Source organism: Parasteatoda tepidariorum, chromosome 6, assembly GCF_043381705.1.
Source record: "Parasteatoda tepidariorum isolate YZ-2023 chromosome 6, CAS_Ptep_4.0, whole genome shotgun sequence".
NCBI classification, from domain to species: domain Eukaryota; kingdom Metazoa; phylum Arthropoda; class Arachnida; order Araneae; family Theridiidae; genus Parasteatoda; species Parasteatoda tepidariorum.
This window is the reverse complement of record NC_092209.1, coordinates 85,675,194-85,688,326: the sequence shown is the minus strand read 5'-3', so window position 1 is coordinate 85,688,326 and position 13,133 is coordinate 85,675,194. Positions and strand designations below refer to the sequence as shown.

The 13,133-nt window shown below is 27.7% G+C and overlaps 1 protein-coding gene and 11 non-coding genes across 13 annotated transcripts in view; 1 reads left to right on the top strand and 11 right to left on the bottom strand.

The window, feature by feature from the left end:
• The window catches only part of LOC107444341 (uncharacterized), a 163,024-nt gene that overhangs the window by 76,267 nt on the left and 73,624 nt on the right, over positions 1–13,133 (top strand). The window lies entirely within an intron of this gene.
• TRNAL-UAA (transfer RNA leucine (anticodon UAA)) lies at positions 2–85 on the bottom strand. The gene has a single exon. It is a non-coding gene; the product is annotated as a tRNA-Leu (tRNA).
• TRNAL-UAA (transfer RNA leucine (anticodon UAA)) lies at positions 231–314 on the bottom strand. The gene has a single exon. It is a non-coding gene; the product is annotated as a tRNA-Leu (tRNA).
• On the bottom strand, positions 462–545 carry TRNAL-UAA (transfer RNA leucine (anticodon UAA)). The gene has a single exon. It is a non-coding gene; the product is annotated as a tRNA-Leu (tRNA).
• Positions 694–777, bottom strand: TRNAL-UAA (transfer RNA leucine (anticodon UAA)). Its single transcript has one exon. It is a non-coding gene; the product is annotated as a tRNA-Leu (tRNA).
• Positions 925–1,008, bottom strand: TRNAL-UAA (transfer RNA leucine (anticodon UAA)). Its single transcript has one exon. It is a non-coding gene; the product is annotated as a tRNA-Leu (tRNA).
• Positions 1,156–1,239, bottom strand: TRNAL-UAA (transfer RNA leucine (anticodon UAA)). Its single transcript has one exon. It is a non-coding gene; the product is annotated as a tRNA-Leu (tRNA).
• Positions 1,385–1,468, bottom strand: TRNAL-UAA (transfer RNA leucine (anticodon UAA)). The gene has a single exon. It is a non-coding gene; the product is annotated as a tRNA-Leu (tRNA).
• On the bottom strand, positions 1,616–1,699 carry TRNAL-UAA (transfer RNA leucine (anticodon UAA)). Its single transcript has one exon. It is a non-coding gene; the product is annotated as a tRNA-Leu (tRNA).
• Positions 1,847–1,930, bottom strand: TRNAL-UAA (transfer RNA leucine (anticodon UAA)). Its single transcript has one exon. It is a non-coding gene; the product is annotated as a tRNA-Leu (tRNA).
• TRNAL-UAA (transfer RNA leucine (anticodon UAA)) lies at positions 2,078–2,161 on the bottom strand. The gene has a single exon. It is a non-coding gene; the product is annotated as a tRNA-Leu (tRNA).
• TRNAL-UAA (transfer RNA leucine (anticodon UAA)) lies at positions 2,309–2,392 on the bottom strand. The gene has a single exon. It is a non-coding gene; the product is annotated as a tRNA-Leu (tRNA).

Sequence of the window (13,133 nt, the reverse complement as noted above, 5' to 3'; positions counted from 1 at the left end):
TTGTCAGAAGTGGGGTTCGAACCCACGCTCTCTTTCGAGAACCAGAGCTTAAATCTGGCGCCTTAGACCACTCGGCCATTCTGACTTACTTTCATTCTTTAAATTATAGTTAAATATCAATAGCTTTGGAGATGTGTTTTCTTTAAAAGAAGTCGTTTGATATTACTTATTATTCTTACATAAGTGTTTTTCTTAATCTTACATCATGTTAACTAGTAAAAGCAGTACTTTGTCAGAAGCGGGGTTCGATCCCACACTCTCTTTCGAGAACTAGAGCTTAAATCTGGCGCCTTAGACCACTCGGCCATTCTGACTTACTTTTATTATTTAAATTATAGATAAACATCCATAGCTTCAGAGATAAGTTTTCTTTAAAAGACTTCCTTTGATATTACTTATTATTCTTACAAAAGTGTTTTTCTTTTAATCTTACATCTTCTTAACTAGTAAAAGCAATACCTTGTCAGAAGTGGGGTTCGAACCCACGCTCTCTTTCGAGAACCAGCGCTTAAATCTGGCGCCTTAGACCACTCGTCCATTCTGACTTACTTTTATTCTTAAAATTATAGTTGAAAATTAAATAGCTTCTGAGATGTGTTTTCTTTAAAAGAAGTCGTTTGATATTACTTATTATTCTTACAAAAGTGTTTTTCTTTTAATCTTACATCATCTTAACTAGTAAAAGCAGTACCTTGTCAGAAGTGGGGTTCGAACCCACGCTCTCTTTCGAGAACCAGAGCTTAAATCTGGCACCTTAGACCACTCGGCCATTCTGACTTACTGCTGTTCCTTAAATAATAGTTAAATATCAATTGCTTCAGATATGTGTTTTCTTTAAAAGAAGTTGTTTGATATTACTTATTACACTTACAAAAGTGTTTTTCTTTTAATCTTACATCATCTTAACAAGTAAAAGCAATACCTTGTCAGAAGTGGGGTTCGAACCCAAGCTCTCTTTCGAGAACCAGAGCTTAAATCTGGCGACTTAGACCACTCGGCCATTCTGACTTACTTTTATTCTTTAAATTATAGTTAAATATCGATAGCTTCAGAGATGTGTTTTCTTTAAAAGAAGTCCTTTGATATTAGTTATTATTCTTACAAAAGTGCTTTTCTTTTAATCTTACATCATCTTAACTAGTAAAAGCAATACCTTGTCAGAAATGGGGTTCGAACCCACGCTCTCTTTCGAGAACCAGAGCTTAAATCTGGCGCCTTAGACCACTCGGCCATTCTGACTTACTTTTATTCTTTAAATTATAGTTAAATATCAATAGCTTCGGAGATGTGTTTTCTTTAAAAGAAGTCGTTTGATATTACTTATTATTCTTACATAAGTGTTTTTCTTAATCTTACATCATGTTAACTAGTAAAAGCAGTACTTTGTCAGAAATGGGGATCGAACCCACGCTCTCTTTCGAGAACCAGAGCTTAAATCTGGCGCCTTAGACCACTCGGCCATTCTGACTTACTTTTGTTCTTTAAATTATAGTTAAATATCAATAGCTTCAGAGATATGTTTTCTTTAAAAGAAGTCGTTTGATATTACTTATTATTCTTACAAAAGTGTTTTTCTTTTAATATTACATCTTCTTAACTAGTAAAAGCAATACCTTGTCAGAAGTGGGGTTCGAACCCATGCTCTCTTTCGAGAACCAGAGCTTAAATCTGGTGCCTTAGACCACTCGGCCATTCTGACTTACTTTTGTTCTTTAAATTATAGTTAAATATCAATTGCTTCAGATATGTGTTTTCTTTAAAAGAAGTTGTTTGATATTACTTATTATTCTTACAAAAGTGTTTTTCTCTTAATCTTACATCATCTTAACTAGTAAAAGCAATACCTTGTCAAAAGTGGGGTTCGAACCCACGCTCTCTTTGGAGAACCAGAGCTTAAACCTGGCGACTTAGACCACTCGGCCATTCTGACTTACTTTTTTTCTTTAAATTATAGTTAAATATCAATAGCTTCAGAGATGTTTTTTCTTTAAAAGAAGTCGTTTGATATTACTTATTATTCTTACAAAAGTGTTTTTCTTTTAATCTTACATCATCTTAACTAGCAAAAGCAGTACTTTGTCAGAAGTGGGGTTCGAACCCACGCTCTCTTTCGAGAACCAGAGCTTAAATCTGGCGCCTTAGAACACTCGTCCATTCTGACTTACTTTTATTCTTTAAATTATAGTTAAATATCAATAGCTTCAGAGATGTGTTTTCTTTAAAAGAAGTCGTTTGATATTACTTATTATTCTTACAAAAGTGAGTTTCTTTTAATCTTACATCATCTTAACTAGTAAAAGCAAGACTTTGTCAGAAGTGGGGTTCGAACCCACGCTCTCTTTCGAGAACCAGAGCTTAAATCAGGCGCCTTAGACCTCTCGGCCATTCTGACTTAATTTTATTCTTTAAATTATAGTTAAATATTAATAGCTTCAGAGATGTGTTTTCTTTAAAAGAAGTAGTTATAACTTAGTGTTCTTAATCTTTTAAAGAGTTTTTTCTTTGCTCTCACATTATTTTTACGAGTAAAAATATCTCTTTGCCAGGATCACAGTTGTTCGATGCTACTTTATATTCTAAATAATAAATGAGTTTATTCTTTCTCACATCTTTTTAACGAGTAAAAACTAGTCGTTGTTATATGCAGGGTTTGAACCCACTCTCTCTTTACTAAACGTGAGCTTAAATTTCGCTCTATAGGCTTCTGTACATTCCAGACGCTTCCTCACTTGTGTAAATTTTTTTTTATATCCGACGTTGATTAGTCGACCGAACACCAATAGCTTTGGCCTGCCATTTTCCCTCTCTGTTTCCTTGTAATTCTGATTCCAATCCAGAAGACAAGGGAACTTCTGGAACAGTCCTTCGCCCCAACCAGACTGTCCCCGCCCTCACTCTTTAAATTATTCTTAATTATTCATAACACTTGTAGTAAACGTTTACTCGAAAATTGAAAAGAAGTTACGAAGTAGTTAGACGTAGAGATGTAGTTATAAAGTTACTCCAAAAAAACATCATTATTAAACTACCTTTAATTTAGTTTAATATTGGCAGCTGATTTTTTTCTTTCATATTATGGGATCCATCAATTAATTTGTAATATTTCAAATTCAAAGCGTATGTTATATAGTTTTTCATATTATAGATTTAAAAAAATTCATTGATTCCAAATCATTGAAAATTAGTTTAATATGGGATAATTTAAAATTTTAAAATACGTTGCTTCTGTCTCATATTTTCTTTCTTGATTTCTTTTTTTATTATAGAGCGATGTGGGAGATTGAGGAAAAACTAGGAAGTTCTAAAATCGGAAAAGAAATACAAGTAGCTGAATAAGTAAAAAAACATTTAGGGGTGAATTCCGAAAAGGGAGGCTTTTCTTTCTTATCTTTATGTAAAGGTGTGCCCTCTGGTGGTAGAACGAAAAACTAGTTTGCAAAAAAATAATTTGGTAATTTTTTTTTTTACCTATGTCCGTTCTCTAAGTTTAAGTTAGTCTTTTATTGTAATTATTCCTTTATTGAAAAAAATGTCAATCTCTTAGCATCAAATTTTTCAATATTTTATCTTATGTAATTTTGGTGGAAAATGTTTTGTTCGTTCAGTGTTTTGTTCTTCTATGATCAATTAATTATTATTTTAACTTCAAAAATTTTGATTACAATTTATTTAAATATTTATTGTCTTGTTGAATAAATATAATTTTGGTAACATAGCTTTTTTGATTCGCTAAAAATGTCTGCTATGCATGAATATGGGTACATTTTTTGAAACTTTTGTTTCTTAAAGGCGTGTATGTTTCGATACATATATTTTTCATAACATCGATACTTTCATAACTATACAAAATGTTGTAAATTTATTCAAAAATAATATCTTTTTTAAATATTTTTTTCAAATAATTCATTAAAATCCTTTTTTTACATTTCTGATTTCGTAATTTTATTTTGATTAATTTTTAATAAAAATATCCGCATTTTTATTTACCTTACGCATTTTTTGATATTAGCATTAAAGATAAATAAAATTGAATAACATTTTTTTTTTGATACCTTTTAAATTAAAATGTAAGAAAAAAAGTTGAAGAAAATTAAAGAAAGTTGTCTGTAATACACACACTCAATATTTCATGCAATTATCTTTTTTATATTTTGAAATAATTTCCGTTTTAAAGTAGGAAAAAAAAACATAAATTTTTTTTATGCTTTCTTTATATTTTCAACTTCTTTTATGAATTCTAAGTGCTTGCAGCTTAAAGTTCACAGTAAATAAAATTCAATATTATTTTTCATAATTTTCTTCGTTAACATCTTTCTGTTTTTATTCTTTTCTCCATTGTTTCATATATATATATATATATATATAAATTTTTNTAATTATATATATATATATATATATATAACAAAAATAATCATGGTAGCAGCATTTCAGCCACCTATTTATATATATATATATATATATATGATATGATATGATATAAAGGGATAAAGGCAATGTGAACCGTTTTATGTGAAAAAAGTTAATATGCATTTTCCCTCGTTTTTAACAATTTGAATACCATAATTTTTATGGTTATTTCACTGTTTTGGTTGAATTTAGGGGAATAACAATAAAATAAATTGTTATTAAATCAATTTTTTGCGGGAAATATTATATATAGTATAAATAGTAGTATTCATTCTAAAACAGAATTAATTACCGCCTTTTTAATTACTATATTCACCACCATTTCATTGGTGTTTCAATGGAAACCTTTTAACCTGTCGAAATATTCGCTCAGCACTTCCTTTATTTTACCTGCCTTTCTTAACGAATAAAAAAAAGCATAGCCAAAAATAAATTAGTATGTGTAGTACGATGACAAGTAAATAAATTATTGGCTTCCTCGAAAACTAAGCACTCCCAAGAAATCAAATTTGATTGCTACCTTTGTTTAGCGACAGAATGTTGTTACAACTTATCTACCGTTAAGATTTTTGGGTTGGGCTTACTTATGTTTCCAACACTTGTTTTAAACAATGTAAGAGATTAGCTTCTGTGGGTAATAATCTATTTGATACTCTTATTAGAGGTTTATGATGTGATTATTATCTTTCCGTGAGGCCCCTGATGAAATATCTTGTATTCTTTGACTCTTTTAAGTGATCTTTAAATGATAAAAATATATATATATATTTACACCTAGCACGCTTTAATTGGATTTAACTTTTCGTTTTGTATTTAAATTGTAAGGAATCAAGCTACATTAAAGAAGCAGTTCCTTTTTATAAAAAGCGGTTCATTTCACAATCACACGTAAACTGAAGCAAATTAAATTAAAATACCGGTAATTGGTTTCTAATAATATTGCAAAATAAATGAAAAACCAGTAGCGCGTTAGTATTAGCTTTAAATTCAAAACAAGAACAATTATCATAAAAAATATACAACTATCTGATGTTGCATGAATTGCGTTGAGCGTTTATTGTCAATTTATCTCGTTATATGTTTGTTTATTCATGCTTTTGTTGGCAAGATGTTTTTTAAAATATTTTTTAACTTTATAAAATATATAATGAAAACAAAAACTCGATTAAAAATAAGTTAAATAAATTTTTACGTCTGTTATCAAATGTAAAATTATGTTTATAATAATAATATGTAGATAAAAAATAAATTGAAAGAATTACAGCATTTTAAAATATTGGCTCTGTTACAATGTTTATTATGAAGTTAAATTATCAATCGAGCAGTCAGTAGTAACTGTTGTAACAACCATTACGTTCTAGAGCAATGAAGACATTGACATAATTATTATTAAAATTTACAGCATTAAGAATGATGTTTCAAATTTATTTATACAATAGAAATGTTCGGATAACGAATAAATTGAAGCAACTAATATATTGTTAAATAATTATAATTTTGAATAAATTATAGCAGTGTTACAAAATTTAAAAATCAATTGCAGTCCCTTATAATTTTTGTAGCAATTGTTCTATTGTTGTAACACTTACTACATTCAGGAAAAAATTATAGCAATTATGATTATTACAATTTTAAAATATTCGTAACATTGCTATAATATAGAGATAATTATTGCTATTTTCTTCGACAATCATTGCATTTAAGCGTTAGGCATAAATATTTACATTTTCTACGAATTAAAAATATGTACCAATCTTTATAAAATAATCCAAAATGTAAGACGAGCTCCTCATTCTGATAATGAAAATTTGCCCCATATACATTACCCTGCAATAGTAGAACAGGCACTTTCGACTTTTGCTATTTTTTTTTTGTTTTTTTTTTTTTGAATTATTCAATAAATCCTTAGAAGACTATTTTGTAATCTTAGAAAGGCAATTTTTCATATTATAAGAAGCTTTCAGGGGTATTATGGATCGACAATAAATTAAGAAAGAAAACAAGTATTTTTGAACACCCTATGCCAAATAATCAAGCATTAAGCTTGTTATTAATATCGACTACTTTGGTTGTTATTTGTAACGACTGCATGAAATTTCGTAAATGTAGCTTAAATATTTATTATTTGTCTCCACAATTTTTTTTTTTTTTTTGTTATTTTTTTTAAAAATAATTAGTAATATTAAACGAATTTTTTGAAGCAGTTTAAAATTACAAAAAAATAAGAGTGATTTTAAATTACAAAATTATTGTATTAAAATTTAAAAAAAAAAATTCCTAAAAAATGCGCAAGATGTATTTAAAGTAGTTCCTTTGTACTGCACATGCATTGTTTATACTGAATAGTATTTGGTAACTAATGAAAAAAACTGATTCAAATATCTTAAAAACTCAAAAAGTTTCAAGCAATTTTTGAAGTAGTAGTACTTTTGTACTTCTTAAAAGAAAATTAAAAAGGATAAGGTGTTTTCCACGCATTTAATTTTGTTCTTGCTGTCCAGTTATTATAAAGTAGTGTAATATGTAATACTACATAATATGATTTGTTGATAATTTAGATACAATTTTTCCTTAATTCTAATCTTTAGTTTGATTTCTAGATTGGTTTGGGGAATTCAAAGTCGTAATCAGTGCAAAATTTATGCTTCATTTTGTGACCAACAGCTTTATTTTGTATAAAATGCCATTTCATCAAAATATACAACGCCGAATCTTCAAAAACTTCATGTTTTGTTTATTTTACTATGCGCATTAGTAAGTGAATATTTTGACAAAACAATTCTTACTTTTTTTAATTTCATAATTTCAAAAAATAATACTTGCAATTATTATACTAAATAAAACCAGAGCATGCAGAAGCGTTTTAAAGTATATGGCGAAAATAAAGAATTTTTCTTTTTAAAAAAAAGCTGTTTCGAAAATCGATTAAGTTGTTTCTGAGAAAACTAACTTCTAAGTTTATCAATTTAACGTAACCTGGATTATAACAATAAAAAAGTTTGCAAATCTATCAGTTGTTAGTCGCGTCGTTTTTCTAAACAATAATAATACGAGATATTAGTTCCACTATAATGATAAATATCAGTATCATGAAATATTTAAAATGCTAAAGATTAAAATTAAGCGATATTAGTTGTTTTATCGCGTTTAAGATTTTTAATACGAGATATTAATTTGAAATAGTAGATATTAAAAACACATTGTGAGCAGAAAGCAACATTATTTCGTTTGCACTAAATGTAATAAATGGAAACAAGAAAATTAATTTCGAAATCCTGGTAAATCATAAAATATGTCAGTGATTTATTATATGAACACACTGTATAGTGTCAACTTTATAAATATTTGCTGTATTACGCATACATATTTGCTTGCTTATAGGAGGGGGGAACAGAAGAAATATGGCCTAACTCCCATAATAGGGTGCTATTATACATAGGGGAATAACTTGCATGATTGACCGTTTGGGAGCATTACTACTATTTTTAATAATTTATAAATATTTTAACTATACGCTAAATCCTTTATATATGTTCTATTAATGTCTTAACAACGCTTAAAGCCATCCGAAATTTCTCCCAGTTTTGATTCAGAAATATTATTTTTTTTTTCCTAATAAGTTTTTAAGTTTATTTTTCCTAATAAGTTTTTTCAAGACAAAATTTTTTTTTTTAAATTTAAACTATCAAGACACAGTAATAATGAATACATGAAAACTTATTTTTTATATACGTTTAGGTGAGCTTTATTAATCATATCAATAATATTTTTAATTATTTATTGACATTAATTATTATATTATATTATTAATATTATATTAATTATTTATTTTTCCTAATAAGTTTTTAGTTTTTATATACTTTTAGGTGAGCTTTATTAATCACATCAATAATATTTTTAATTATTTATTGATATTAATTATTATATTATATTTATAGACATTATATTAATTATTTATCTTCAATTATTTATTTCACTTAATAAGTTTTTAATTTTTATGTACTTTTAGGGTAGTTTTATTAATCACATCAATAATATTTTCAATTATTTATTGATATTAATTATTATATTATATTTACTAATATTACATTAATTATTTATCTTTAATTATTTTTTTTCCTAATAAGTTTTTAATTTTTATATACTTTTAGGTGAGCTTTATTAATCACATCAATAATATTTTTAATTATTTATCTTTAATTATTTCTTTTTCTTAATAAGTTTTTAATTTCTATATACTTTTAGGTGAGCTCTAACAATCACAAGAATAACATTTTGAATTATTTACTGATATTTTAATAATAGGCAACCAAACATCACCTGAAGAAACCCAAGACTTTCCATAATTTTTATTGAGATTTTATTTTTCGTGGTAATTATCTTGTTTTTACCTACCATTATAGAAGCTTAAACAGTCATATCAAAACTATTTATTAGTTTATTATAGTTTAAATCGAATTCTAACAAACAACACTTAAAACTATTTGGAATCTTTCTTAATTTTTTTTTAGATTTTTATCCTTAGTAATTTTATTGTAAACGCTAGGGTTAAAAAAACAAAGTCCGCTTATCACAAAAATTCCGATAAAATTTTAAATATTTATTTGCTTATTTCTTTTTGTCTAATGAAAAATTATTATTCATTATTATTTATTTAAGCTCCGAAATGACTGCGCTTCAAACAATAATTTTTAAATGCATTCCTCATTTATAAATATTTAAAACGTTGCGGATGTTCTGATCTTTAGTTACAGCTCCAAAATCGATCGCACTTGAACACAGAATTTTTTCAAATCACGCATGCACGCACATAAAGGCAGCAACTGACAGAAATCGCTTCGTTTTGTCAAAATTTCGCCGCCGAAATAACCGCCAAAACAAACGAAACAAAAACTAGAAAAAAGACGCGCATCTTCCCCCTCTCTCCCCCCTCCAAAAACTCGGAAAAATTTCTCAGCACTTTTTGCTATAGACAGCGTAGGCGAACATGCGCACGCGCATTTTAATCCTTCCCTTCGAAAAAACTTTTACGCGAAGAACTCTTCATTTTAAACCCTTTCGCTCTTTTCTGAAAAAGAACAAAAACTTCCTTTCCTAGCTTCCCCCCGAAGAGAATTAAAACTCCTCGCCAAAATTCCCCAACACATACACCTTCCACACACTCATACATTACGAAAAGGAAAATTCGGAAGCACCATTAATACTGGTCGATACAACGAAGAGTAAAAATGCGCCAAAAATTAAAAAGAAGAAGAAGAAAAAGAAGGGGGGAAGGGAGACTCTTTTCCGGGAAAAATAAGTGAAAAAGGGAAAAACTTTAATTAACGTTTTCTGGTCTCTTCGCCTTTCTGAACGCTAATGAAATAAGATCGATACTGGTTGAAAAGAGTTTATAATTCGTCGCCGGTGCAAATGACGTTGGCGGGAAAAATAAATAAATACGTCGCTTAAACCAGACTAATTGCGCCTATTTTCAAAGATCTTTTTTGTCAAAAATGCGCTCGCGTTGTGGATTTTTGATCTTTTCTCGTGATAAAAGAGAGAAGTTGGAATAAAAATTTTCGAATTGTTTCTGATGGCGTGGTAATGTATTCAGAAACTGCGTAATCCTTATTTGCGATTTTTAAAACTCCCTTTCATTTAGTGTGTTTGTTTCAGTTTTAAATTTTTATTTCAGTTTGTTTGGCCGCAATGGACTTGAAGAAGAAATAATGTTTGTGTTCGAAATGCAATCTGCGTTTATTTTGTTTTAGCAGTTTATTTAAGAGTGTCTGTAAAAGAGCAAAAATAACACTAAGCCTTCATCTTCATTAGTTTTGAGACTAATGATTTTACAAATGAATTTCACAAATTTCTGGAAAATAGATTATTCATTATTCATAACATGAGATGTTTTTGAACTAAGAAGTCTTCGTATTTGATTTTCTTGCTTTAGTTATTTTTGAAATAGATATAACATTTTGTTTTACTGAAATAAATAAATGAGTAAATAAAATAAAAAATTGAAGAAAAAAATTCTTAACAACATTAAAATAAATAAGTGAATTTATTTGTGTTTTGTGAAAATGAAATTGTGATTTTTTTTAAATTTCTCCGTTATATTTTTTTAATTCTATATTTTTTTTATCAGGACAAAAATTTTTTTTTAATTTAAGCTATCATGACACAGTATTAATGAATACATGAAAACTTACTTTTTATTTGCGTCACTATTCACTTCACACAGAACACAGTGTCAATTTCCGGCAAGACAGGAAGTCACATTCAAAAATTATTACAAAAATTTTTATTTCAGTTTATTTTGCCGCAATGGACTTGAAGAAGAAATAATGTTTGTGTTCGAAATACAATCTGCGTTTATTTTGTTTTAACAGTTTATTTAAGATTGTCTATAAAAGAGCAAAAATAACACTAAGCCTTCATCTTCATTACTTTTGAGACTAATGATTAGGTTTTCACAAATTTCTAGAAAATAGATTATTCATTATTCATAACATGAGATATTTTTGCATTAAGAATTCTTCATATTTGATTTTCTTGCCTTAATTATTTTTGGGATATATATAACATTTTGTTTCATTCAAATAAATAAATAAAATTAAAATTAAGAAGAAGCTCTTAACAGCATTAAAAATAAATAAATAAAATAATTTATAATTTGTTAAAAGAAAATTAAGATTTTTTTTTTTAAATTTTTCCGTCAGATTTTTTTGATTTCATCTGTTTTTTTATCATGACTATTTTTTTTTTTATTTAAGCTAAAACTATCAAGTTACAGAATTAAAGAATATATGAAAATTTACTTTTTGCTTGCGTCACTATTTACTTTTCTCAGAACACTGTGCCAATTTACCATAAAATGTTAGTATATTAATAAGCCAGAAAATCACGCTTAAATACTGCTATTGTTAATAAAAATAATGATAGGTTTAAAATATAGAGAAAACATGGTAAAAATATAAAGATTTTTTAAAAGAGAAGAAGAAAATATTATTCAAATAAACTGTATTTTAAATTTTTAAAAAAAATATTTTTTAAAAAAGCCGGAGAACAGAATAATTTTTTTTATTAAACTTTTTTTTCAGGCTTTTTTTAATTTTTTAAATTTTAAATATTTTTTATTTAAAAAAAAAATTTTTAAAAAGAATTTATTTTTTTAAATTTAAAATACATTTCATTTGAATAATTTTTTCTTCTTAATTTTAAAAAATATTTATATTTTTCCCATGTTTTCTCTATAGTTTTAACTTACTTTTTGTTAGTTATATAGTTTTGCAGTTTTAGTTAGTTATAAAGTTTTATAGTTTAAGTTAGTTAGTTAAGTTGTAATTGAGTTGTGATTCGTGAAATTTCTAGTTTATCTGATGGTGCCATCTATCGTGAGAAAAGGGAAATTCTAAACTTTTTTTGTTTCAATCTACTATGTGGGTTACCATCTATGCGTGAATGCAAGTTTCGTGTTCAGATAGTCCAGGATCACCAACCGAGGAGTGCTCACCCTGAAATCGTCTCATGCGTTGAAGAAAAAATGAAAGAAATATTGTGAAATCACCGCTGAGATTCGAATTCCCGGTCATGAGATTGACAGATTGGCCCTCTCGGTTGAATTAATTACTCGCTACAAGAAACTAAGTGACTTTATTAGGTGTTTTCCACTCACTATATATGGAGGGTGTTTTCAATAAGCATGTATGTAAACAGCAACAATCTCGAGCTCTTGACCTGCTCGACTTCCGGTTAGAAAGTTTGCAGCTGCTTACTACAGCTTATTCTGTGGTGACGATGTTTTCAAACAAATAATTCTGTTTTCAATAAAAGAAATAAATTATGTAATTTCTGGGCTAAATCTGCTGCATTTCATAAGATATTAATGATATTAAGTAATTCTGATGAGTTTTTTAAATGAAAAATTATTTTAGTTATATTTTTATAGGTTGTTAAAAAAGATGGCATGGGTGCTAGATTTAGTAAGAACTCGCTTTTTTTTTTTGGCAGTCCTGATTTGGCCTCTTTTTACTTGTTTATTATTGTCCATGCACCATCATACGTTAGTGTTAGCAAATTGTTCGAGTTGCAAGACGAAGCTCCTTTTGCAAATTATCATTGAGGTTTAAATTTCGAAGTTGGTATATTGTTGTCAAGGTAATAAGGGATTTATAACGATATTTTTTTTTTTTTTTTTTTNTTTTTTTTTTTTTTTTTTTTTTTTTTTGGAATTGTTAAACTGCACAGCGAGAGCTTTTTCAATTTTTAGACTTAGAACTCAATCACGCAAATAATAAGTGAGGCAGCAATTACAAGTATACAAGAAATGCTACTCAAGAGACTCAAAGTACAATGAACGTGTGTTATAAGCCAAATGGCTTCAAAAAACATTGGAAATAGTGACCCGGAAGTATAGGCAGCAAAGTGCCTGCAGCTCCCCCAACTGTTGAAAACACCATTCATATATAAGATTAAATAAGCACCCGATATTGGAAAATAAAAATATGAATTCGTAATCCTTATCTCAGCCTACTCTCCTTATCTTAGCTTAGCTTCTAGCTTTCGGAGAACGTGAGCTCGATTCTATATTAAATAGCTGTGGACTAAGTTGAAGCGGATTAAATTCTGTTTGTTCTGGTCCAAAATGTAAGAATATTAATTGAACAAGAAAAATATTGTATTAGAATACTTTTGATAAATTATTCTACAAAAGTTGAATCCAGTCATATATATATATATCA